This window comes from Scyliorhinus canicula, chromosome 9 (genome assembly GCF_902713615.1).
Source record: "Scyliorhinus canicula chromosome 9, sScyCan1.1, whole genome shotgun sequence".
Classification (NCBI taxonomy): domain Eukaryota; kingdom Metazoa; phylum Chordata; class Chondrichthyes; order Carcharhiniformes; family Scyliorhinidae; genus Scyliorhinus; species Scyliorhinus canicula.
Window position 1 is genome coordinate 51,826,003 of NC_052154.1, and position 23,891 is coordinate 51,849,893.

A 23,891-nucleotide genomic window follows, 5' to 3' on the forward strand; every position below is an offset into this window, starting at 1 on the left:
CAGGAATCTGGGTTCTATTCTGGCCTTGGTTCACTGTGTGGAGTTTGCACTTTCTCCCCGTGTCTGTGTGGGTTCCTCAGGGTGCTGAGGTTTCCACCCACAGTCCAAAGGTGTGCAGGTTAGGTGGATTGGCTATGCTAAAATTGCCCCTTAGTATCCAAAAAGATGTGTAGGTTAGATTAAGGAGTTAATGGGTAAGGCAGGGGAGTGAGCTTGGGTGAAGTACTCTTTCAGAGGGTCGGTGCAGACTCGATGGGCCAAATGGCCTCCTGCAGTGTAGAGATTCCGGAAATTCTATATGCAAGGCAGCAGGGTAGCATGGTATGGGGGCATATGGGGCAGCAGGGTAGCATGGTGGTTAGCATAAATGCTTCACAGCTCCAGGGTCCCAGGTTCGATTCCCAGCTGGGTCACTGTCTGTGTGGAGTCTGCACGTCCTCCCCCTGTGTGCGTGGGTTTCCTCCGGGTGCTCCGGTTTCCTCCCACAGTCCAAAGATGTGCGGGTTAGGTGGATTGGCCATGCTAAATTGCCCGTAGTGTCCTAATTAAAGTAAGGTTAAGGGGGGGGTTGTTGGGTTATGGGTATAGGGTGGATACGTGGGTTTGAGTAGGGTGATCATGGCTCGGCACAACATTGAGGGCCGAAGGGCCTGTTCTGTGCTGTACTGTTCTATGTTCAAGGCGTTTACACTTGTGAAGCTATTGAAACTAAACTTTGAAGATGTAGCAGACATATTCCTTCAGAGATTGTTTACCAGAGATGAAGATTACTAAATTTAACTTAAATTGCACCACATGTGAGTAACGGTTGAAATTCCTACATGTGTTTGCAGTTAAAATATGTCTGTACTTTTGAAACTCTTGCTGCAGTGGGCTTCATCCTGGTTTTACAGCATTGGCTTGTTTGGTGCGATACACTCTCTCTTGTAATGGTAACAATTCCCCTCTTCAAAGTGTTTTTTTTTCAGTATCTTATTGTTCCTTTCGTGGGAGATGAAAGGTTGTGGTTTCTTGTAATTGATCCTAGCTGTCTTCTGGCTGTCTTCTGACCTTACTGAGGCTACCTAATTAAGGGTATTAGAAACAGCTGATAGTTTTGGCAGTTTAAATGTGCATTAGATAATTGACTGGAAGGACAAGAGAGAGGATGAGAGAATGGGGGGGGGGGGGGGGGGGTGTTTAATGCATTTTGCTCTTATACATTCTCTTCTCTGGAATTCCAATACTTCTAAACTCTTAAAACCTGAAATAGTGTTTTTTTTCCCCCTGTTATTCAATAAACCGATGCTAATGTTGCTTCTAAGCCTTTGGATTTCTTTCATCAATTTTGCATGTGCACAGAACTTCTGTTCTGGATGCAAATCTAAATTTCATCTGCGAACTGTGTGGAATCACAGACTAAATGTTTATCAAATCTGTTGAGCACTTACTGGCATTCATTAAGCTAATACAGTGCAAACAGCAGTGACTCTGGGCTTTGATCAGTCAAGCGGCCTTTCCAGTAGGGTTTCGAGTCAAGATGCTTTCCTTTCATCATCTGGGCTTTGCTGTAGCTGACACGTTGATTAGAAACACAGATGGTTGGGGGAGAAAAAAAAAAGTGCTGGTTGGGGGTAGGGTACATATCAAGCGGGAAAGTCAGTCACGACAATTGGCTCATAGTAGGGAACCGGAGCTGAGAAAAGAACAGCCAGCTTCTGGTGTTGGTTGTTTTTGAAAACTCAGGCTGTACTATTTATTCTGTGCTCCGTCTGCAAAGAAATATCATATCCGGAATTAGAAATAATCTTCCAGCAATTAAAAGTTTGAGCCCTTTAATCCTTCCAGATTTAAAGGCAATTAATTTATTTGTCTTCGATGAATGATCTATTTCTAAAGCTTGTGATCCAAACGAGTCTCAAGAACTGTGACTGCTATTATTTGAGCAGTTAGTTTACTAAATGTTTGCAAAAACAAAGGGGCAGATTTATTCTTGTTGCGATTATTGAAAGAGCTGATTTTATTTTTATAAAGTATTACATTTGTGCAATTTTGGAAGGAAGTTACTAAGTGCAAATGTGATTCTCCTTTTGGCCTAAAAAAATAGCTATATACTAATACTCTTCAGAAACCGGGCAATTCGGTCCACCAGCATCATAGATATACCATGACAAATGAAAATAAATCGTTAAAAAGGTGCTTAGCTGCACATTTCTAGAGTGTTCGCAGGTTCTGCTACGTTGACCGCAATAACTGCAACAATGTGTGCTCGAGCACTTCCTTACCTTCGAAAAGCACACAGGGAAAAAATTATCACTTATCATTTGCTATAAACCCAATTACTCTTATTGCATCTTCGGTTTAGATATGTTTCTGAATACCTGCAGGAAATTATTTGGAGTGGTTGGGTTATATGGCTGCAGTCTACGGGCTTCATTGTTCAAACACGCTGGAACACGTCAAATCAATGATCTTAACTTAACAATGACTAAGTTGTACAGGTGACCCATGGTGTTCTTGTTGTGCATAGTTCGTTCACCAGTCCATGGTCTCCAATATCAAAAATAAGTACCACTGATTTGGAATCACAGTGCAAAGGCATTACACCATGCCTATATTCTGTGATTTACAGCTAGAGAGGAGAATTTTAAACTAGAATTACATTGAATATACAGCATAGAAGCTATTTGGCCAAACCAGTTTGTTTCAGTGATTATGCTCCAGTTGGGTCTCCTCTCTTTCCTTATCTAACTTTTAACAGCTTACATTCTATCCCCTTCTTCAATCCCCTTCTTCATAAGGTTATCTAGTCTGTAAATATACCCTCAACCACTTACTATCGTAACATGTTCCACTTTTCACCACTCTTTGGGTAAAGATGCTTCTTCTGAATTCCCTGTTTGATTTCTTGATAACTATCTTATGCAGGTGACCTTTGGTTTTGCTCTTCTGCGCAAGTGGAAACCTGCTCTGAGTCTTCTTATCCAAATCTTTTAATTTAAAATCATCTTTCCAAGAGAAGGAAGACTCTCCCTATTCATTCATTTCCTGTTATGTATAACCTTCTATTTCTGGTACTATCCTTGTATACATTTTTGCAACATCTCCCATGCCTGTACATCTCTTTTTTATAATATGGTAACTAGTATTGTACACCGTGCTCTTAAGTGTAGCCTAACCAACATGTCATACAGGTTTCAATATTCAATATATGAAAGAAGCTATTTCTTTTATTTGTTCATGGGATGCGGGCATTGCTGGCTGGTCCAGCATTTATTGCCCATCCCCAAGGGCATTTAAGAGTCAACCACTTTGCTGTGGGTCTGGAATCACATGTAGGCCAGACAAGGTAAGGATCTCTGAGCATTACCCTGGGTCTCTGGATTAAGAGTCCAGCAACAATACCACTATGACACTGCCTCCCTCCTTGGTGGGGGAGTAGTTTATATGCCTGCCAACGGTAACTACACTGTTGGATAGAGCATATATCAAGAAATAGTGGAGGCCTGCAAGAAAGGTACTGAGATAAACATGGGTGACTTTAATCTTCCCCTCAATTTGATAAACTAAAATTGGCAAGAGTAGCCTTGAGGATGAGTTGATTGAGTGTATGTGGGACAACATACCAGGGAACAGGCTATTTTGGATCTGGTAATGTGTAATGAGACAGGATTAATTAAATACCTCACCGTAATGGATCCTCTAGGTAAGAGTGAGCATAACATGATAGAATTTCACATTTTCAGTTTCCAAATGAGAAATATGGGTCCCTAACCAGTGTTGCAAACTTAAATAAATAGAATTACAAGGGTATGAAGGGAAAGTTGGTAGAAGTGGAATGGACAAATAGGTTAACATTGAAGCCAGGAGAGATGCAGTTGAGGAGATATTTCAGAACTCTCAACAAAGATGTATTCCATTGAGAAAGAGTGAATAGCTAAGGAAGCTGAGGGTGAATCAAATTGAAAGAAAAGCTGTGCAAAACTGAAGATTGCTGACAGGCCAAAAGATTGAGACAGTTTTAAAAACCAGCAATGGATTACTAAAAATATAATAGAAGAAGAAACTGGAGCATGAGAGAAAACTAGCAAGAAATATAAAAACAAACAGTAAATGCTTCTACAGGTATACATAAAGGAAACAAGTAGCTAAAGTAAGCATTGGTCCCTTACAGGTTGAGAGTGGGGAATTAATAATGGGAAATGAAGAAATTACAGAGAATTTGAAAGGTGTATTTTCTATTTGTCTTCACAGTAGATGGCACTAAAAGTGTCCCACGAATTGTAGAAAACCAAGAGGCAAAAGGGAGGAAGACACTTAAAAACAATCACTATCATAGGCAGAAAAAAATGGGGAAACTAATTAAACTTAAGGCTGATATGTTCCCTGGACCTTATGGCCTGCATCCTAGAGTCTTAACAACAATAAAAGATAGTGGATGCATTGGTTGTTAATCTTCCAAAATTCCTGACACGCTAGAAAGGTCCCAGCAGATTGGAAAACTTCAAATGTAATGTGACTGTTCAGGGAAGGAGGGAAATAGAAAGCAGGGAACTATAGGGAAAATGCTGGAATCCATTATTAAAGGGGTAGTAGCAGAATATTTGGAAAAACATAGGAAAGGTTTGTGCAAGGGAAATTGTGTTTGACAAACTTATTAGAGTTATTTGAGAATGCAACAAGCTGGGTGGATAAAGGGGAACCTGTAGATGTAGTGTGCTTGGATTTTCAAAAGACATTTGATAAGGTGTCAGGTAAAATCTTACCACATGAGATAAGAGCTTATGGTGTTACCAGTGTGATGCATTAACATGGTTAGAGGACTGGCAAACTAACAGGAAACATAGAATCAGAATAAATAGGCCATTTTCCGGATGGCAAACTGTAATTGCTGGAGTGTCATAGGGGTCTGTGCTGTGCTGTCAACTATCTGTATTCTATATTAATAACTTTGAAGAGACCGAATGTATTATAGCCAAATTTGGCAGATGGAGTATAATGTAGAAAAATGTGAGGTTATCCATTTTGACAGGAAGAATAGAAAAGCAGAATATTATTTAAATAGAGAGGGTGCAGAATACGACAGTACAGAGGGATCTGAGTGTCCTCAAACATGAATTGCATGAGTTCAGCCTGCAGTAGTGTACATATAGCAAGTAAATAGGAAGGCAGATTGGATGTTGACAAGAGAGATGGAGTATAAAAGTAGAGAACTTTTGCCAAAACCATACAGGGCACTGGTGAGACCACGGCAAGAGTATTCTGTGCAGTTTTGACCACCTTGCATAAAAAGGGATTTACTTACATTGGAAGCAGTATAGAGAAGGTTCGCTGGGCTGATTTCCTAGATAAGCGGTTTATCTTTCGAGGAGAGGTTGGACCTATACTCATTGGAGTTTAGAAGAATGAAAGGTGATCGTCTTGAAACATATAAAATTCTGAGGGTAGATGCTGAGTGGGTGTTTTCTCTCATGGGGGAATTTTAAACTTGGTGGCATGGTTTAAAGACTGAGGGTTGTTAGTGTTTGGAATTTTTTTCCACAGTGAGCAGTGGAGGTTGAGTCATTGGAATTAAGGAAGTTAAGGCAGATTTTTGATCTACATGGGAGTCGAGGTTTATGAGGGGCATGCAGGAAAATAGAATTAAGACCACAAACAGATTAGCCATGATCTTGTTGAACGATGGAGCAGGCTCAATGGGATGAATGGCCTACTCCTTTTGTTTATATATTCTTATGTTTTGCATGACTTCTTTACTTTTCAATTCTTTTTTTGAAAATTATTTTTATTTGTGTATTTGTACCTTATGTTCCTCTACCCCATTTGGGTTCTTATTTTCAAAGTAATAGGTCCAAGTCAGATGTACGCTGACCTGGACTTATGCTGCCAAATTTACACTGGATTCATTGGTACAAACATAGGTTTTAAACAAAATTGGTAATGTACTGATAATCAGTGAAGCATGGTAACCTTGCCGCTTATAGCACCCAACAATATAAAGGAGGAAAAGGCTAATACTCCCAACAGGATCCAGGACATGGCTTTTCACAGTTCTTGATCGGCCATTAAAAGACAAGAAACTATTTACTTATCTACAGACCCTCCAGAAGGACTCCTGAATCATAACTAGTACTTCAGAAAATAGACCAGCACTTGTCATTTTGTGTGTGCTAAGAATAGCACTAGCGTCCAATTTAAGATTATTAGATGAGCTTGCAATGTAGCTCAATTTGCTCGAAGCTACCATGTTGATATGCAGGGCTCCGTCCTCTGCAAATAAAAAGAATATGCCCAAGCATTGCACTTTTTTTCAGTTAAATAGCACATGGAAACAATTATTCTCTGGTGCATTTCCCATGGTAATGTCTATGCCAATCTGGGTCAGTTTGCCTTTTCAATTAAATAAAAGCTTGGCGGATAAATATCCTTGGTGCATTCTTCATGATGTGATGTGATATGTTTCTTTGTGAGGTCTTGTATTCTGTAGAGTTGATGTTGTGCTGGGTTCATTGTTCAGGTATTGTCCTTAATTTCATTACAAACTCACAAAACTGTGAGTTTATTTGTTCTTTAAAAATTGAGCTGAGTGTGTTGATTTTGAATGCCGATCCTGGTGACACGTTGAAATTTCAGTGTTGGCTTTAGAGTGATATAAACCAGACATAGTGCTATGTTGCAGCAAAGGGCAAATGCCACAATTTGCACCATTGGACCCCTTGTCCCAGACCATTGGACCATTTACCGGAGGTGGGACCAGTGGCCAAAGGGCCACCAGCTGGCTGATCTCCGAGACTTTGGTGACAAATCAGCTGCCCGGAAATGGCCTCCCAGGGGCAGACCTGGGTGGGCCCCTTCCAGTCAGTTCTAGAGGCCCTTCCCACCTGTTCAGCCTCAGCTGCTGCCACAAACCATCCTGTGGCTGCAGAGGTCATTTATTCACCGTAGTCTTTTCATATATGCAGAGGGAGCACCTTGAAATGGAGCTGGCCTATCTCTCTCTTGCTGAACTGCAGGTTTAATTTTCTTCTGAGCTGGAGAGCCTCCAACTGGCCCTTCAAAGGCCAATCCGCTGCCTTTAATTGGACTACTTTTGCACCCTCTGGCCACTAATTGATCCATTTTGGGGATCTTTTGGGTGACTATTTCTCACACTGTGACCCTCCCCCCCCCCCCCCCCCCCCCATCTACCCCTGACACCGGGGACCTGACCTAAAAAGTAAAATCCTGCCATTTATCAGTGTGAAAATCATTGCCATTTTTACCAGTCTGGTTTGCCTTCACTGCTATGCTGTTCAGTATTTTGATGTAATGTCAGAAAATGTTAGATGACTACCGTGACTCTTCCTTTTATCAAAAAAGATTTATTTTAATATATTGACCAGATTATTGGATTTTTACCTCTTCAATGATCTGTTTTGAATATTGTTTTGAATGCGTGGCCTAATGCCTTGGCCACACACTGGTGTTCCTGCTGCCTGGCAACAGGACAGGTGACCCTGCCTGAATCCAGCTGGCAGTGGTAAGCTGCATGCAGGAAGGCAGATTTTTTCCCCAGCAGCTCTGTTGTAAACTGACTACGTTTCTGTTCTGTGACTTTTTTTGTCACGCTGTGTGCACTTCACACTGATGTTTGACTAGATGATAGTAATAATCAATAATCTTTATTAGTGTCACAAGTAGGCTTACATTAACACTGCAGTGAAGTTACTGTGAAAAGCCCCTAGTCGCCACACTCTTGACGCCTGTTCGGGTACACTGAGGGAGAATTCAGACTGTCCAATTCACCTCACAAGCACGTCCTTCGAAACTTGTGGGAAGAAACCGGAGCGCCCAGAGGAAACCCACGCAGACACGGGGAGAATGTGCAGACTCTGCACAGACAGTGACCCAAGCCGGGAAGTGAACCCGGGTTCCTGGTGCTGCGGGGTCCACAGTGCTAACCACTGTGCTACAGTGCCGCCCATTGAGAACTAATGATAATCATGTTCATCCAGCCATATGAGCCCATTAAAAAAATATACAAAGGAGTGCGATGTGGGCACATTTGGGTCAAAACAATGACAATTATCCCTGCGATATGTGAATTAAACAGCATGCAAAGTTGTAATCATAAACACATAAAGTTGTAATCTTTAACTTATAAGGATAGTGTGAGTACTTATTTGAGTTTGTCTTTACTATATTCAATAGAGGCCTTTCCCCAGTTTGATGGATACTGGGTTTGTGCTCCACAGAGTGCTCTTGCTTTCTGTCACCCTTCAGTGGGATGGCAGTTTGGGGTGACAGTAAGCAAAAAGCAGAGGGGTAAGGGGGGGGATTGAAAAGGGAGAAAAACACACAAATGCCACTTGGTTGTTTTCTGTCAGCAGGTGACAAGAGGCAACCAGTCACTTTTAACCATGTTTGTTTTGGCATGTGGTGTCACTGTCCAATTTTTTTTGACTGCTCTTCATTGCTAAGTGTGAGGAGTAGTTTCACACTGGGTAGAAATGAGGTTAATGAGTCCCGTTACAGTGTATATTTGTTCAGAACCACACTAATGTTTATTTCAAATGGCAGCCTGTGGCTATTAAAGCCTTGTACTGTACGTGACAACATAATTTTCATTGATATGCCAATATATATATCAAAGCATGCCAGCCTATCAGCACCTCAGAAGCGGGCACATTTCCAACAAGGCCCCTAGCTACCTTGGCTGTGCTTCATTAATAGTTCTCATGCTGTTGGATTTGACTCTGTGGCTAAGAGTTAGAAAGGCGATGTGTGTGGTGACTGTAAATGGAAACAAATACATCTCCTATGAGATGGTTTTGAGCTGTGATATTGTATGATTCATAAAACTTAAAGGCCTTTCCTTCTGCAAGCTGTACAAATTTGATGTTGCTTTTCATCAATTAATTGTTTTTCCCCAGTATGTTCTAATGGGTTTATACATATACGTGTAAACTTGTATTTATATTGTACCGTTAACATATTAAAATCTCCAAAGATTCTTCACAGAAGCTTTATCAAACAAAATGAGGTACATCATAGAATCATAGAATTCCTACAGTGCAGAAGGAGGCTATTCAGCCCATCCAGTCTGCACCGACCCTCTGAAAGAGCACCCTACCGAAGCCCTCCCTCCTCTGCTTTAACGCTGTAACCTCATAACCCCACCTAACCTGCACATCTTTGGACACTAAGGGGCAATTTAGCATGGCCAATCTACGCAACCTGCACAACTTTGCACTGTGGGAGGGAACTGGTGCACCCGGAGGAAATCCATGCAGGCACGACGAGAATGTGAAAACTCTGGACAGTCACCCAAGGCCACAATTGAACCCGGGGTCCCTGGTGCTGTGAGGCAGCAGTGTCCTGACAAAAGGAGATGTTAAGTCAGTTGACCAAAATCTTGTTCAAAGAGGTCGATTTTAAGGGGTGTCTTAAACGTGAAAGGTGAAGTATGGAGGCAGAGGCGTGGGAAGAAAATTCCAGAGCTTAGAACCTTGCCAAATAAAGGAACGGTTGTCATTGATGTCATTCACATGTTGTTCAACTGCCAGTCTTTTGATTGGGTTGCATCACTGTCATTTTTTGAAGTATGATTATTTGGATTGGGATCTGAAGGAGACAGAGACTTTGGACTGTCTTCAAGCAATCTGGAGATTTGAGTAACTTGGACTTTTTGGTGCTCGTTTGAAAAAAGGAAAGTGAATTAATTTAAATTCAGTAGTGTCAGTTGCATGTCAATAGTTCATTCAGGGAGTCTGAGTTGATGTGGCAACATGCACTTTTACATAAATGTTGTAGTCAAGAGCTACGGATAGTGATGGTAGAGATTCCAAGGTTCTTTCCATGACGTAGCTGACCAGGAATTTCTTCCACTCATCCCGCCTGGCATTGACTTGTGTTAAAAGGATTTAAGGTTGAAACAAACATTCAAACCCTCCACCACCGATGAACAGTGGCAGCCATGTGTTGACACATGACTGTTTAATCATGTCATGAATGTACCTCCCTTGGCCGTCATGTCCAAGGTGGGACATGAACCCAGAGCCTCTGGGTCAGAGACAACGACGCTACCCACTACTCCATAAGACCTCCTGTAAATTCAATAGAGGACCTTAAAATTCAGAATGGTGTATTCTTGGCAAGATTTGGGAGGCAGGTAAATTGGGCAATTTTTAACTGCCTACCTGCCCTGTTTATCCTGGCCAGGTGGTGTTAAAATAATGTCTTTTTTTAAGTATTATAAAATTATACCTAGTTTACAAATAAGTAAATTGAACGTATGCCAAATGTTACAGTATGTTTGGGTAATTCAGACCTTTTTATATGGGACACTGAGCAATTCACGAAGTGCAATATTTACTTGCAGGAGAAAGAGAACTGTGAATTTAGTAAAGAATGTAATTTTTATTTCAATTTCAGTTGGTATGTACATTTTCCCCACCAGTAATTTGAGAAATTCTGGTCACATCTACTGTAGAGCTTGTAGGCAGGTGATGAAGAGATATAGTTGAAAAATGGGTACCAATCATTGGTGGGTAAGGTTTTGTAATAGATGATCATAACTCACCTTGAAAATCCTTTCATAGATAAAGGGAAAGGACAAATGGATTAGCAAAAAATTAAAATATGGCATGTGTTTCAGAAGAGGATTATGGGGGTTACAATAGGCCTACTGTGTAAATTGATTTAGGAGATAGTCCATATATTGTTATGGACCTATTTATTAATCAGAAATATTGATGGTGGCATTGGGGAAGTGGACACATCCTGGAGGGATGGTGCTGCTGTGGTAATGTCACTGGACTGGTAATCCAGAGGCCCAGGCTAATGCCCAGGAGAACTGAGTTCAAATTCCACCATGAATTCAATTAATAAAATCTGGAATTGAAATCCAGCCTCGGTAATGAAACTATAATTGAATGTCATAAGAAGCCATCTGGTTCACTAACGTCCTTTAAGATGGAAATCTGCCATCCTTACCTGGTCTGGGCTAAGCAAGATTCAAGACCCAAGCAATGTGATTGACTCATCACTGCCCTCTGAAATGGCCTAGCAAGCAACTCCGTTCAAGGACAATTAGGGATGGGCAATAAATGCTGGCAGTGTCGGTGATGCCCACATCCAATTAAAGAAAAAAAACATGTGACACAATGACACAAACCAGATATGAACCAATTTTTCAATAAATTCTTGTGGCTGCCTCAAACTGAAGATTCCAAAAATATATCTGCCTTGTTTTTCGAGTGATTTCGCACATCTTGAAATACTCAAATGTCCTATGGCATGATCTGGATTTCCTTGAGAGAACATCATTAGGCTGCGAGACAATTGGCATACTTTTAATTTGCTTCTTTGTAAAAAGGCAACATTTTTATAACATTTAAGAAAAGGACAGCATTAACCCTGCCTGCCTGGCTTCATGGCCAAGGGACGCTTGACACAATCCCTATACATAACCCCTCAGGTGGGCAGATAAAATCTGGATATTTGCTTACCGGCCAGAAAGCTGACATGAATTCACAGTTCCAAATTTTAACCTTTTCCACTGAGCAGGAAGCAAGGCACCTGCCCTATGGGAACCTTGGAATTTGATACCGTCTGTTACCTGGTCCGGCAGAAGGCCACTGAATGGCGTCGCTTTCTGCTGCTTCCTGCTGGTTTCTTGTCCAGAACGGGTGGGAACTATGCCGGTGAGGTTTACAACAGCTCCAGGGGCTAAATTAATCCAAGTCTTAATTCTTTGGTGGAGTTGCTAAATCACCTTGCTACCCTACCCATGTGGAGTTAAATCAAGGTCATAAGTTTGTAGCTCATTTTTTTATTAATGGAGAATAAAGGTTCCTATCATACTTAGAGGATTTAAGGAAACAATGTCATGAATAAAGGTATTGAGAGTCAAAATGTGCAGACTCTTTCAGCATTTTAACCATATAATCTACTTAAGTCCTTGTGTTTGAAGTTTCACTATATTGAGGCACGGTTCAAATTCTGATGCCGACTTTAAAGTCTTATAGGATCACACGGCTATCGGGAAACTTTATTTAAACCTCTGCATGCTTAAAGCTTGCTGTGCCACATCTGTTAACTTTTAGGGAATGAGACATAAATAAAACAGTGAAATCAGTTACAGACAAAAATTATGCTCTGAATTTTAGTAGATCAAAAAAAGGTGATAAACCCTTACCTTTCGTTAGAGCATTCCATTTAAGGAAATGTTCTCTCCTGTAGGCTTGTCTACAAGAATCTTGGATCACTTCGTCGGGATCTCTCACGCGATGTTGACATTTCAGAGCTGAATTGCAGCAAGCATACAGATTATTGGCCAAATGCTGCTTCTTCAAATTTGTACATGGGAATCTGTCACAGCCAGAACAACTTTTTTTTATGAAACCAGAGTTTACTTTGATTGTGAAACAAAACATGTCAAAAGATGGAGTTCACCTTTATATGTTTCCTTTTTCTAAATTCACCTTGTTTATCATGGCAAATGGGACACCTCGAAGAAAGAACCTGTATTTAGATGGTGCCTTTTGCCTCAGGACATCGCAAAGCAGTTTACAGCCAATAAAGTGCTGTATGAAGTGTAGTCATTGTTGTAATGCAGGAAATGCAGCCGGCAGGTTGTGCACAGCAAGGCACCATTAATGTGTTGCTGACCAAATAATTTGTCACAAATGTTTGGAAGACTAACAATTGGCGAGCACCCTAGGAGGAACTTATCTACTCGCATTTGAATAGTGCTCTTGGATCTTTACATCCAGAGAGACGTTTAGCTTCTCAGCTGGCAGGTGACGCCTCTGGCAATATAGGACTTCCATAGTAGCACAGTCATTCCAGATTGTGTGCTGGAGACTTGAACCTTCAGCCTCTGACTCAGAGGTGAGAGTGCTGCCAAACAGCAAAACCACTAATGTTATTGACCATAGTAATGTTTGTGTGTGTGTGTTTGTATGTAGCACTGCTCGAAAATTATTGAACAGTTAGTTGCACATAAAATTGATAAAATGGCCCTAGATTAACTTTTGAATATTGAAAGGTTATTATTTTAACTTCAAAGAGTGAGCCAAAATTGTAATCTTCAAACACTGATTTATACTTTCATTGGTAAATCTTTTAGTACTAGATAATAAGTGGGAGGCAGTGGCGTAGTGATATTATCCCAGTCTAATGCTTTGGGGTCCTGGGTTTGAGTCCTGCCATCATAGATGGTGAAATTTGAATTCAATAGAGGTCTGAAATTAAAAGTCTAATGATGACCAAGAAACCATTATCGATTGTCATAAAAACCCATCTGGTTCACTAATGTCCTTACCTGGGCTGGCTTCCATGTGACTCCAGATACACAGCAATATGGTTGACTGTTGAAATGACAATGAAATGAAAATCGCTTATTGTCACAAGTAGGCTTCAAATGAAGTTACTGTCAAAAGCCCCTAGTCGCCACATTCCAGAGCCTGTTCGGGGATGGTACGGGAATTGAACCGTGCTGCTGGCCTGCCTTGGTCTGCTTTCAAAGCCAGCTATTTAGCCCTGTGCTAAACCAGCCTCAAGCAAACCATTTCGTTAAAGGGCAGTTAGGGGTGGGCAGTAAATGCTGGCATATCCCCGGATGAATTTTTTAAAATCTAGTTTCGAAATAGAGATGTGACCGTGCCAATTCCTTCTCCTGGAATGATTTCCAGAGGGATTCTGCATGTCTCATGAGTCCTGAATTTAACTCTGTCCCGATATTGAGGACGTGACCAGTGATATGTGTTCACAGAAGAGAGGCCCTCGGTATTTGAGCTCCTAAGCCTCATATTTGGTAATCTTTCATTAGTGCCACAAGTAGGCTGACATTAACATTGCAGTGAAGTTACTGTGAAAAGCCCCAGTTGCCACATTCCGGCGCCTGTTTCGGTACACTGAGGGAGAATTCAGAATGTCCAAATTACCTAACAGCACGTCTTTCGGGACTTGTGGGAGGAAACCGGAGCACCTGGAGGAAACCCACGCAGAAACAGGGAGAACATGCAGACTCCACCCAAGCCGGGAAATCGAACCCGGGTCCCTGGCACTGTGAAGCAACAGTGCTAACCACTGTGCCGCCCCTATGCAACACTGTCTGCCAATATCCCATCAGTGCCAGCTGAGAAATGGCAGAAGTTCACCCTGCCTTGTGACTGTTCACCTAAGTTCCAGATATCAGTCATCAGGATTGTCTGACAGGGGGACTACAATGTCAGGGAGAGTGCAAGTGCAGGGAGGGAGTTTCTGACAGGCACAGTCTAATTTTCCAATACAGGACACAACCTGCTTCTCCTGATGACAAAAGTAAAACAACTCTTCTGGCCCCAGTCACTTCCACATAGGTTCATAAGTTCATAAGATATAGGAGCAGAATTAGGCCGTTCAACCCATTAAGTCTGCTCTGCCATTCTATTATGGCTGATATATTCCTCATCTGCTACCTACAATGTTACAGACCAAGAGTTGGATTGCGAAATCAGCCAGAGCATCTCCTCCTTAAAATCATGAGCTAGGAGCAGGAGTATGCAATTTAGTCTCCCGAGCCTAACACTCTTAATGTGATCATGGCTGATCCCATCCTGGCCTCAACTCCACCGTCCTTCCTGTTCTCCATAACCCTTCAACCCATTACCAATTAAAAATCTATCTAAATCCATGTTAAATTTATTCACTGTCCCTGCATCCACCACACTCTGGGCTAGAGAATTCACAGATTCACAACCCTTTGGGAAAAGTAGTTTTTCCTCAAATCTGTTTTAAATTTGTTACCTCTTATTGTCAGATTATGACCTTTCATTTTAGAATGCTCCACGTCTACTTTATCCATACCTTTAGCATCTTGTACACCTTAATTAGATCTCCCCTCATTCTTCTAAACTCTCGAGAGTATAGGCCTAAACTGTTCAATCTCCCCTATAAGATCATAAGACATAGAAGCAGAATTAGGCCACTCGGCCCATCGAGTCTGCTCCGCCATTCAATCATGGCTGATATTTTTCTCATCCCCATTCTCCTGCCTTCTCCCCATAACCCCTGATCCCCTTATTAAACAAGAACCTATCTGTCTCTGTCTTAAAGACACTCAGTGATTTGGCCTCCACAACCTTCTGCGGCAAAGAGTTACAGATTCACCACCCTCTGGCTGAAGAAATTCCTCCTCATCTCTGTTTCAAAGGATCATCCCTTTAGTCTGAAATGGTGTCTTCTGGTTTTAGTTTTTCCTACAAGTGGAAACATCTTCCCCACGTCCTGATACGACAAACCCCATATCTCTGGAATCAATCCAGTGAACCTCGTCTGAATTGCCTCCAATGCCACTACACTTTTCCTCAAATAAGGGGACCAAAACTGTGCACAATACTCCAGGTTTTGTCTGCCTTGTATAGTTGCAACAACACTTCCTTACCTTTTATACTCAATTCCTTTTGCTATAAATGCCAACATTCCATTTGCTTTCCTTATTATCTGCTGCATCTGCATGCTCATTTTCTGTGACTCATGCACGAGGACACCTAGATCCCTCTGCACCCCGAAGTCTCTCCCCATTTAGAGAAGTTGCCTTTCCATTTGTTCGTCAAAATGCATGACCTCACACTTATCCACATTGAACTCCATGTGCCACATTTTGACCCACTCTCCTAACCTTTCAATATCCATTTGTAAGGTTCTTATTTGCTCATTGCAACTTGCTTTCCCATGTATTTTTGTGTCATCTGCAAATTTGGCTATAGAACCTTCTATCCCTGTACCCAAATCGTTAATATAGATTGTAAATAGCTAGGGCCCAGGACCGAACCCAGTGGCACCCCACTAGTTACATATTGCCATCCAGAAAAAGACCCATTTATCCCAACTCTCTGTTTCCTGTCTGTCAGCCAGTCTTCTAACCAAGCTAATAAATTACTCCTAATCCCATGTGATCTCACCTTGTGAATCAACCTTCTGTGTGGCATCTTATCAAATGTCTTCCGGAAGTCCAGATATACTACATCTACAGGATCCCCATTATCCACTTTGCTTGTTACATCTTCGAAGAACTCTAGCAAATTAGTCAAACATGATTTGCCCTTCATAAAACCATGCTGGCTCTGATGAATAGCTCTTTGGCTTTCCAAATGTCCTGATATTACGTCCTTGATAATTGATTCTACCAATTTTCCATCAACAGATGTTAAACTAGCTGGTCTGTAATTTTCCACATTCTGCCTCTCTCCCTTTTTGAATAAGGGCATTATGTTAGCAAATTTCTAATCCACTGGAACCATTTTTCATAGAATTTTGGAATATCATGACCGATGGATCCACTGTCTCTGCTGCCACTTCCTTTAATAGCCTTGGATGTAGCCTTCAGGCCCTGAAGACTTATCTTCCTTGACTCCCAAGAGTTTGTTGAGTGCCGTTTCCCTATTGATGCTGATTGTTCCAACTCCCCCCCCCTTTCTATTACCTCTGAATTGCCCGTTCCTATAGGAATGGTACCAGTGCCCTCAGTGAAAACTGAGGCAAAGCATTGATTTAGCATCTCTGCCATTTCTGTGTTCCCCACTATTAACTCACCAGTTTCATCTTCCAAGGGACCCACATTCACCTTTCATGACTTTCTTCCTTTTTATGTACCTGTAGAAGCTTTTGCTATCCTTTTTGATATTCTGTACTTTTTTTGGGTAATTTACCTAGGCTTTTTTAATTACTTTTTTAGTATCATTTGTTTATGTTTGAAAGTTTCCCAATCTTCCAGTCTGCCACTGGCCTTTGCAATATGATATAAATTAGTTTTAGTCTTTGTAATGTCCTTGACCTCCTTGTTTAGCCATATTGGTCAAGCAGGAAACCCGTGGCTGTTTCAGTTCAATCTGTCCTTAATACTGTAGTTGGACTCCAAATGACATTATCGGGTGAATTTAGCTTGTTTGACAATGCACAAAAAAAGGCACTGGTGCTTTACTGATGCTTCTTAGAATAGCTGAAAGTATTCTGAACCTTTTTGGAGGGTTTGATCTATGCTAAGTACCAGACCTTAGGGAATCATCAGCATTTTAAGTTGCCTGATTCATTTCTAGTGCTGCACATGCATCCTTCCTATTCTTTGCTGTTCTGTAGCTGGATCTGTCACCTCTGTTAAAAAAGGACACGTTGGAGGGTATATTTCCTGTCACTTATATTTCCTGTTTTAAATATTTTCTCACCATTTAGTGAATGAAGGAAATTATAGCCCCTTGCTTTTATGCTTTTCAATGTGTAAGTGAAATATTTGGAGGCAGGGCAATTACACTGCAAATAAATAATTATTAATTAACGTATTTTAACATGTTAGTTTATATAATAAATGGTGCACGGTGGCAAGATCGTTAGCACTGCTGCCTCACGACTCCAGGGTTAGGTGGGGTTACTGGGTTACGGGAATAGGGTGGAGGCGTGGCATTAAGTAGGATGCTCTTTCCAAGGGCCGATGCTCTTTCGATGGGCCGAATGGCTTCCTTCGGCACTGTAAATTCTATGATTCTATGAAATATTTAAAGGTTTTCATACGACACTTAAGATTTTGTTTTAAATTTGGTCAGCTCTCCAACTGGATGCCTGGATTTTCCACGCATTGGTAGTGATTGTCAGACTTCCGCTGTGATCATAGACTCCCCTGACTCGATGACGCTGCACATTTCTACTGTGATCCCCCCAAGCCCAGCTGCCACAGAAATGCACAGTGCAACATCCAGCGAGCAACGATCTATACTTCGATAATGTAGAGTACATTTGGGTGGAGATAAAAAAACAGCAAGGAAAAGAAAACATTGGTCGGAGTAGTGTATAGACCCCCAAACAGTAGCCACACTATAGGAAAGGGTATAAATCACCAAATGTAAAAAGAATAGAGCAACAATTATGGGTGACTCTAATCTTCATGTGATTGGTCAATCAAACTAGTAAAGGTAGCTACGACAACAAATTCATAAGAGTGCATTAGGGATAATTTCATAGAGCAATATATCATAGAATCAACCAGGGAACAGGATATCTTGGATTTGGTAATGGGTAATGATGCAGGTTGAATAAATGACTTCAGAGTAAAAGACCCCCTGGGAAATAGCGATCATAACATTATGAATTTAATATTCAGTTTGAGAGTGAGAAACTTGAGTTGGAAACAACTGTATTTAACTTAAATAAAGAGAATTACAATGAAATGACGTTAGAGTTAGCCAAAATGGACTGAACGGATAGATTAGCAGGAAAGACAGTAAACAAACAGTGGCAGACATTAAGGAGCATCGTTGTTGGTGGTGGGGTTCTCTTCCCACTTCTCATCAATGGGATTTCCCATTGAAGCCACCCACTTCGCCGGGAAACCATCGGGCAGAGGTGTACTGCCAATGGGAAATGAGAATCCCAACAACCGTTGTTCATTTTGGAAGGGAGAACAAATGAAGAGTATTACTTAAATTGAGGAAAAGCTGCAGCACAAAGGGATTTGGGGGTACTTGTGCACGAAACACCGAAAGCTAGCATACAGATGCAACAGGTAATCGGAAAGGCCAATGGAATGTTGGCCCTTATTTCATGGGGGTCAGACTATAAGAACAGGGAAATCATACTGCATCTGTACAAGGTATTGGTAAGAACAGATATGGAATACCGTGAGCAGTTTTGGTCCCCTTATTAAGATAAATTGGAGACTGTTCAGAGAAGGTTACTAAGATGATCCCAGGTATGGAAGGATTGTCTGAAGGAGCAAAAATTAGAACATGTTGGGACTCTACTCATTGGAATTTAGAAGAATAAGAGGTGATCTCATTGAAACATAGAGGCTTCTTAAGGGACTTGACAGGGTAAATACTGAGAGGATGTTTCCCCTCATGGGAGAGTCGAGGAGCAGTGGGCACAGTCTCGGAATAAAATAATTTAAGACTACGATGAGGAGCAATTTCTTCTCTCCAAGGATTGTGAGTCTTTGGAACTCCTTGCCACAGAGAGCAGCGGGGGAAGAGTCCTTGGGCGAGATTCTCCGCAAATGCGGAGAATCATAAAGGCTGCCGTGGGACAGGCCGTGACCCACGGCAGCCTTCACGGCCACTTCCGGGGCCGATTCTCCCCCGCCCCGGCGGGGCTAGGAGCGCGGCCCCGTGCGTCACGGCGGCGCGGCCTTGATGACGGTCGTCAAGGCCGCACGTCAAGCACCACGGCAGCTGACGCGGCCGATGACGTCAGCCGCGCATGTGCAGGTTGGACAACGCCAACCCGCGAATGTGCAGTTGCCGTCTTTCTCCTCCGCTGCCCGGCAAGACGTGGCGGCTTGATCTTGCCGGGCGGCGGAGGGGAAAGAGTGCGTCTGTTGTGGACGCTGGCCTGACGATCGGTGGGCACCAATCATGGGCCTGTCCCCTCCAGAGCACAGACGTGGTGCTCCCGTGCCAATCGGGCCTCAAGATGCCCCAAACGGGAATCTGGCGCCCTTTTCATGACGGCAGCGAGCAGGTGTGTTTGCTGCCGTGTGGAAACGGGTGTGAAGGTCCGGCCGCTCGGCCCATCGGCCTCGGAGAATCGCCGCTCGCCGTAAAAAACGGCGAGCGGCGATTCGTGCCGTGGGGTGGGGTGGGAGTGGGGGGGGGCAGAATAGCGGGAGGGCGTGAAAAATGTCGGGAGGTCCTCCCGCTATTCTCCCATCCGGCGTGGGGGGCGGAGAATCGCGCCTCTTGTGTACATTTAAGGCTGAGATAGATAGATTCTTGATCAGTAAAGGAATCAAGGGGCATGGGAAAAGGGCAGGAAGGTGGCTGTGAGGAATGTCATATTAGCTATGATCCTATTGCATGGCAAAGCAGGCCTACTACTGTTCCTATTTCTAAAAAAACACATTGTCAAAGTGGAGTAGAGTTTGAGGGAAGACGGGGCATGTCCCCGTTTTACAGCACTAGCTGCCAGATGGCAAGTTTGAATGTTAGTAAACTGATGAGTGGATAAGCAAATGGGTAGGTGGGTGAGGTAAATAGTGGGTAAGGTGGGCGAGATGTGGGTGGGTTAGATATGTTGAGGCAGGTATGTAGGGTCGCAGGTGGGTGAGGTGGAAAGTGGGTGAAGTGGTTATTCAGGATTGGGGGGGTATTTGGGGGGTGGTTGAATCGAGTGAGTTAATGGGTCAGGAATCTAGGGGCTAGTCGGGTCTGGTGGAAGTAGTCAAGTTGTTGGTAGGCAGGTCAAGGAGGTTGTTGGTTGGGTGGGGGAAGTAGTCAAGTCGGAGGGCTAGTCGGGTCAGATCAGGGTAGATAGGTTGGGAGATCATCTCTGTTCAGAGGGGTTCAGTGAGGGTCTCTGGAAAGGGGGAGGGGGCGGGTTGTGTTTACCCAGGTGTTAGTCTAAGTTTTAATCTGTCTGATACATCCTGGATAACTAGCCAGGTAAGTACCGCAGAACTGACTGAAGACCCTACTCATTCGGATACATTTGCAGATGGTCTCGGAGAACAGGGGAATGGTCCATCAGAATTTAAGACTTTCAGGGCAATTGCCATGGAGGTCAGGACGTGCACTGGGTCCCAGCACGTATCTTCAATTGTACATCCATTCTCTGATGATCCAGAGACTGGAAGATTTGAGCCAATGACAGTTCCTCTGTCCATGAATTTCAGTGGCGAAATGGATGAGAGCATAAGGCTATGCTTCCCATTTTATCCTCACATCTAACTTCTGTTTACAACTCGTGTAAAATGAGAATTCTGTACTTGAGCCTTGTTGTGAAATATTGTTGGAATGTAGAGAGAGAAGACGTTCTGCCGTTCAGCCCTTGCATGTGGCCAAGATAGATTTAACTATTGTAATTTCATCCTTCATAAATATGAGGTCTGAAGTCACACTATCCCCAGTGCATGCAGCTTGAATCGTCTCCGAAATGAAATGCATACGTGGTGTCAGTAGTTTTTCCATGATCCTATTAATAAACATTCACTATTGGTTTAAATGACAGCCCCATACAGTTCAAACATGAAAGAATTCAGGTCAACACACTGTCTTTCACATTTGAGTACTTGACCACCCAGTGAGAGGAGGCTGTGGGACCAACCTCGAGTGACTGTACAGAAAATCTTCGTAATCTGATCAGTGATGAACCTGATTTTTTTTCTTATTGTTGTCGAGGATTTCGATAAACCTCTAGGCGTGCTTTACAAACTGAATTCTTTTTATCAGTTCAGTCTTCTGATCCCTTTCAACGGGTCATGCATGTAGATCCAAGTTACTGATTCCTTCTTTGTGCCGTAATCAGAGCAGAGGGAATGGCAGGAAATACATTTATTGCCATCTGATATAACTGTAATAAACACGTGGTTTCACCACTGCACTCAGCTCCTGGTTAGGATGTCGCGTTTTGTTCCATTTTCTGCCTTTATAGATGGCTTTAAATCACACTAAGTCATCTAACTTCATTGCATTGAAAGTTTTTTATTGCAGTTGAGAACACAGATGGCCCAAAATGTTTGCTTTTATTTTGTTAATTTGAGTAGGGCAAGGACGTCCTGTTGGTTGAGTCATGCCAGAGGTAAAATGTAAAGAATCTCGAAGCAGCCCACTTCAAACACACACCCGATGTTTGGGAATTAAGATTCAGCCGTTGAAAAATATCCTGACTCCACACACCAGGTAATTCCCAGTAGCCACATAACCATATCAAAAACCCTCGGCATGCTGATGTAATCTCCTGCAAATGCCACTCAACCAAACCTCCAGCAATTTCAAAATGCAAGTATCTATGCGAAGATAGTCAGAATGCAATAACCAGGGCACGCAACCTCATCCTGCCCAATTTAACTAAATGAAGGCAAACCTGTTTTGGGCCATCAATGCTGTTAATGGATGCACGGGGTGGGGCAAGTGACCAATCTGCTCATGTGAAACGTGTTAGTATTTAAATATTATAGAAAGTCTCTCTGCCTTCATGGCACTCGGTCAGTTGCTCATTCGCAGAGCTGGTGCAGACATGATGGGCCAAATGGCCTCCTGCACCTTAACAATTTTGTTATTCCATTTTTAAATTGTTTTGGCGTGGTTTGCAATGCTGAAGGAGGTAAATCAGGTTGAATCCATGATCTAAGTACATTTACAGCACTGCTTGAGGGCCGGGGATAAGAAGTGTTTCTTCCAAACCCAACGAGCTAAACCTTCAACCCCTTCAGCCACTGTCTGTCTCATTACCGATGTAAACATCTCTATAACAGAGTGAATTACTATGTATTATTTTGGATAGACTATCACAAGATATCAACTTGTGATTTTTGATACTAAAATTAACCTACACACACACACGGACTATAAATGCAATTTAATTCAAAGCCATTTATATTTAAAAAATTATTTCATGGGATGTGGGTGTTACTGGTAAAGCCGGAACTTGTTGCTCATCCCTAGTTACTTTGGGAAATTGGTGGTAAACCACATTCTTGAACCAGAGCAACCGATATGGTGTTGGTACACCCAAAGTACTGTTGAGATGGCAGTTTTAGGATTGTGACTCAGCAACAGTGAAAAATAACAATGTCGTTTCAAGTCAGGATGGTATATGGTTGGAGAGAAACTTCCAGGTGGTGTTGTTACATGCGTCTGTTGTCCTTGCCCTTCTAGGTGGTGGAGGTAATGGGTTTGGAAGGTGCAGCCGAAGAGCCTTGGGGAGTTACTGCAGTGCATCTTGCAGATGGCACACACTGCTGCCACTATGCATCAATGGCTGAGGGAATGAATGTTTAAGGTGGTGGACAGGGTGCCAGTCATATCAAATGGTGTCAAGCTTCCTCGAGTCTTGGTGGAGTTGCACTTATCCAGGCAAGTGTAGAGTCTTCCATCGCACTCCTGACTTGTGCCACATGGACAGGTGGATGGTGGACAGGCTTTGGGGAATCAGGAGGTGAGTTACCTGCTGCAAACTTCCCAGCCTGAGAGCTGCTCTTGTAGCTACAGTTTATGTATGGCTGGGCTAGTTAAGTTTCTGCTCAATGTTAACCCCACAATCCCAGGCCACCTGTAGTAATCCACGGGAGGCAGGAGTTCCGTCACCACACCAATATTTATTTACAATAACGATATTACAGGAGCAGCTACAAACAGTGCTGCTAGCAGTCCAGTCAACTTAAGACTGGCTCACAAAGCCTACACAGGTGCTTATATGGGCCCCCTCAATGAGCTATCATTGAGGGAGCTCATACTCCAATTGGCCAACCAATAAAGCCAATTAGAGTTCATTACACCCCCCCGCCAAGGTCCGAGGAATTCCTGCCAGCTGGCATTCCTCTGAGCTTCTTCCTGCTCCTCATGTCTGGGTCTGTCACCTCTGTGTCGTCCGCCAGGTCGTTCTCCGAAGTGGGCGGGGTGTACCTTATAGGTGCCCGTCTTTTCCTTGACGACCTCCTTGGAAGTTGTTCTTCTTCCTCCTCGGGGAGAGGTGTCGCGGCAGCCTCGTCGAGTGTGTCCATCTCCGACTCTGATGACTGGATGACGGGGTCTGGAGAAATTGCTCGGGGCTGGGGTGTGGGTATCCTTTCCGTCTGGGCTATCCCAGCTTGAGGCGGTCCTGCTTCGCCTGCCTCCAGGTGTGGTTCCGCTGCCCTTATTTGGTCTAGGTGTTTCTTCAGCACCTTACCTCCTATTGAAACCTCATAGGATATGGGCCCTGTTTGGGACTCTACCGTGCCTTTGGCCCACGTTGGTCCATTCCCATAATTCTTGACCCAAACCGGTGCCCCCACCTGGAAATGTCTCTGCTGCCGACTGTTATCATGCCCCCTGCGTTGGGCCTCCTGTTGTTTCTCCACTTTCCCCGTTAAATTTGGGAAAAGGAGACTCAGCCTCGTTCGCAGCCGCCTTCCCATTAAGAGTTCAGCTGGCGGTATGCCCATTGTGGAATGCGGTGTGGTCCTGTAATCAAACAGCCAG

At 42.9% G+C, this 23,891-nt stretch overlaps 1 protein-coding gene across 2 annotated transcripts in view; it reads left to right on the forward strand.

The window, feature by feature from the left end:
• nkd1 (NKD inhibitor of WNT signaling pathway 1) overlaps window positions 1-23,891 on the forward strand; it is a 128,398-nt gene that overhangs the window by 37,900 nt on the left and 66,607 nt on the right. The window lies entirely within an intron of this gene.